This window comes from Chenopodium quinoa, unplaced genomic scaffold, assembly GCF_001683475.1.
Source record: "Chenopodium quinoa cultivar QQ74 unplaced genomic scaffold, ASM168347v1, whole genome shotgun sequence".
NCBI lineage: Eukaryota > Viridiplantae > Streptophyta > Magnoliopsida > Caryophyllales > Amaranthaceae > Chenopodium > Chenopodium quinoa.
The window spans coordinates 17,920-22,252 of record NW_018742483.1 but is presented as its reverse complement, the minus strand read 5'-3'; the positions used below and the strand labels follow the sequence as shown (position 1 = coordinate 22,252).

General features: G+C 33.4%; 1 long non-coding RNA gene across 2 annotated transcripts; it reads left to right on the top strand.

Annotated features, from left to right (window-relative positions):
- Positions 1-1,202: 1,202 nt before the first annotated feature.
- Positions 1,203-3,745, top strand: LOC110719090. 2 transcript variants are annotated; one of them, XR_002511026.1, is made up of 5 exons: positions 1,203-1,513; positions 2,938-3,100; positions 3,187-3,288; positions 3,375-3,488; positions 3,608-3,745. It is a non-coding gene; the product is annotated as an uncharacterized LOC110719090 (long non-coding RNA). The 2 variants fall into 2 exon arrangements; XR_002511025.1 differs by lacking the exon at positions 3,608-3,745 and having other exon boundaries at positions 3,375-3,570.
- The last annotated feature ends 588 nt before the right edge of the window (positions 3,746-4,333 follow it).

Below are 4,333 nucleotides of genomic sequence, written 5' to 3'. Positions count from 1 at the left end.
ATGATTTCTACATCATAACATCAATAAATCAATAAAGTACTTACTTTGATGCCTCGTACCTCTTTCTAATAACAAAATACACACGTTAGTAACTTCAAGGAAAATGATAATCAAAAAATTAAATTAAATAATTGAAAGAGAGATTTGGGACCAAACCCTCAGAAATTAAACCTTTCACGTCTAGGGCGAAGGCAACTTCAAATATGGCTAGGTGTTTCTAGATCTTGTGAATGCGGAATTTTAGAAAAGAAGAAAGAGAGAGAAAGAGATGAATGATAGGAGAACGAGAGAATTGATGATTGCGAATGAAAACTGGTTGTAGGTGAATGAAAACGGAGTTTTTAATACGTTATTTATAGAGAAAATCAGCCAAAAAGATAAAATTAACAAAATAGAGCATTGGCGCAACTAAAAAATAGCTGGCGCCAACACCAGCTATTGGCGCCAGGCGCCAACATTAGTGCCAGGCGCCAGACCTAGTGCACTAGTAGAAAAATGTACATTTGCGTCGCCATATTTGCGTTACTCATTCTAAGGAGCGAAGCAAATGTTTTATTTTACCTTCTTTTTAAATTATTTGCGTCGCATATTATTTAAGAAGCGACGCAAAACTCAAGTGCATTTCAGCTTTCTATCATTTGCGTCGCTCCTATTTATTAAAGCGACACAATTAATAAACTTATTTGCGTCACTCATTAGTTAGCAAGCGACGCAAATAAGTGATTAAGTAAATTGTGTCACTCTTTTACTAATGAGCGACGCATATGTACATTGTACAACATTATAAACAAGGTTATTTGCGTCGCTTTTTTATAATAAAGTGACGCAAATAACTCTTTTGGCTTTAGGTTTTTCTGCGTTTTTTACCTTAGTTTTTCATCAAGTACCTACATTCACTATACAAAAAGAAAAAAAAAAAACAAGAGTTCTTAAATTCCAGCGAATTTCTACAGCAAAACACCCACAAATTTGTCTCTGAAATCCAACAAATTCGGCCAAAAACTTGCGTTTCCCCAGCAAATTTAACATCTGAAATCGCAGTGAAGTCGAAGACCCATAATCGGCTGCAAATTCGAGCAATTTCGAGCAAAAATTTAGACCAAAAACCCTAAGAAATTCGAAGCCTTAAACACAGAAAAATTGATTGTTTCCGACCAAAAATCCCCCATTTAAACCCTAAAAGCATACAAATTCGACGCAATATACCCTAAGAAATTCGTCCCATTTCAGTCATAAATAATTTTTGTTCGAATTTTAGTCAAGAAATTACAGCAACAATAGGTTAAGTCAAGAAATTACAGCAACAATAATTGTTCGAATTACGTCTTTTTCTGGGTTCAAGTCAAGAAATTACAGCAACAAAAATTCGAGCAATAACTGAAATTTTCGAGTGGAAAAATCGCTTAATTTCGCCCCAAAAAACCCGAGGAAGTTCAAGCAAATTACAGCAACAACAATTGAAGTTCGATTTCGGCTCGACATTGTTGAATTTTTGAAGTCAATTCCACCTATGGTAAGATTGCTTCTATTTATGTTCAATCTTTTCTTGGTTTAAGGCTTCGAATTCGGGGAAGATTAATGAGTGTGATGAGTAAGCTTAATTTGCAAACTTTGGCTATTCTTACATGATTCATAATTATTGTGTCTCTGCTTGGTAATTTTGCAAACTTTGATTTAAGTTATTACTGCCTTAATCTATTCTAGTCTAGTACAAATGTACATTACTTGATGATTTAAGTTATTACTGCCTTAATTGCAATTAAAAAGTCCATTATGATCTCGGGTTTAGTCATTGAAGCATGCTGAACGAGCACTTCAGTCGAGTGATACATTGTTATGTCTATCTTAGTTGTAATTAGCCTAACAGATGATTAAGGTTTACGTGCTCGCATTTGTAAGCATCGAAAAGTCGGTATCCATCATACATACTGTCATGCAACTTGATTATTGCTGGCATGCTGTTCAACATACCTTAAGAGCATGGTTCAACCCCTGGCCTAAGATCTGCCTTTTGGTCCAAACTTAACTTTTCCGGCAGTTGGAAATTGAACCTTTTATGAACTTGGACCACAACAAGCAATTCAAGAATTAACATGAAAATATAAATATAAATGGAAGTATAAAATGTCAGTGTAATCATTGAAGTGTAGCAAACTTAAAATTTACTGTAATGAAGCTTTAGGTGTCGGCTCCTGTAATGGTCTTCCCATATTCATCAGTTCTGTAAGACCTTTTTGTTTTGCTGGTATTAGAAATTTAGTTTAAACCTTTATTGAAAAGGAGGCAATGTCAGTATTTCTTACTTAACTAATGTTATGACTATTTGGCTAATAATGAAAAATAGTGTAAATGTACTTTTTTAACTAGTGGTTTTTAGTGATGATGGTTTTTAACTTGTTTTTAAACCTAGTATCAAGTTTTCTTATCTGTTAAGCTACTTTTGAAGGCCTAAATCTGGAGAAAAAAACCCAGAATTATTATTATTATTATTTTCAATTTTTTTTTTGTAAGTCTCAAGCATGAACAACTGTCATCTCCGATTCATTAAAATGGAGAATCCGTATGTTCCCTTGTAAATGGTTGAATAAAAGGAAGTTATTGTGAATCAAATGATCATTGATAAAACAATTAATACGTATGAAATTATATAAGGGAATGGTGTTGTATGCATTGCTTTTTATCTTAGTCTAGGGCTACCGGGGTAGATTCTAAAACATTGCTAATTGCAGATCATTTGATCCTTACGCTTAAGTAAAAATTGATATGTACTGTAATACACTTTGGTTATGCATGACATATTCATCCTTTGTTACATTAATTCACTTATGATTCTAGTCTATTAGCCGATTCATCTATATATACTGCTTGGTTAGTTCTCATCTGGAAATATTTTTTTCTTATTGATTTCTAAATTTTGGTTGGTTTAAATCTTGGCAGTACTTGGATGAAAACAAGTCTTTGATTCTGAAGATTGTGGAAAGCCAGAATTCGGGGAAGATTAATAAGTGTGCTGAGTAAGCTTTATTTGCAAACTTTGGCTATTCTTACATGATTCATAATTGTGTCTCTGCTTGGTAATTTTGCAAACTAGTGCGAAATGGTTAGTACTCTAGTTTTTAAGGCAATTGGGTCAGATTAATTATCAATTTTATCATACTGATCCGTTCTTTCATTGTATGGTTAAAGGTGGTATGCAAAACGATTTCTACATCCTGACATTGTGGCACCATATGATTACATATTTATCTGGGACGAAGATTTGGGAGTGGATAATTTTGATTCTGAAAAGTTAGCACCCTTTCTGCATCATATCCTCTAATGTCTTGAGCTATTCAGTACAGAACTTTTGTCTTTTTTTTTTATTGAATTTTCAGATACGTTGATTTGGTTAAGAAACATGGTTTGGAAATTTCACAGCCTAGTGTGGATCCTAATAGTCCGTTTACATGGCAGATGACAAGGAAAAGACATGACAGTGAAGTTCACAAGTAATAACTACTAATGATGTATAATTTATGCCCAGTTATCTTCCTTTGCAACAGAAGCAGGATTTCGATATTAATTACCAAAATATTGATCTGAGTTGTTTCTTGGGTGCACTTTGCAGGAGCACAGAGGAGAAACCAGGATGTTAAATTTCAGTTAAATTGTTCAATTTTTGCTACAAAAATGGAGAATTATTCTTCCAAGAAAATTGAAGTTTCTGCCCTAAACCCCAATTTACAATCAAGAGGTGCTTTGGTTGTATTAGAAGGGTTGGATCGAAGTGGAAAGAGCTCTCAGTGTATTCAGCTTCTCTCTCACTTGCAAAGTATTGGGTGTTCTGTTGAGTTATGGCGGTTTCCGGATCGAAATACTACTGTTGGGCAGATGATCTCTGATTATCTTTCCAATCAATCTAATTTGGATGATCATACTATTCATCTTTAGTTCAGTGCTAATCGTTGGGAGAAAAGGTTGTTTCTTATTTCTTTTTATGATTGTTTTTTTATACATAATTTGTGAGTTGCATACCATGTGTTTGATGTTATGTTTAGCTGAATCTAATTCCTTTCTATGTTGTTATTTATTGGTTAATTTATTTGGTAAGATCTGAGACATGGCTGTTAAACCAAATCTTAGTTTTTTCATTGCTTGCATTAGACTGTAAAATTTTAGTAAGGCTGTAAGGTTAATAGGTTTGACAGTGGTGACTTTATCTTGCATAGTGTCATTATAGTAATGCCTGCAATATTATGTAGTGCAGGTTATACTAATTTTCTTTTACTTAAACATGTTCCAGTTTCTTGCAATGTTCTTTTTATTTTTGTAAATTATGTTTTTTAACTAGATT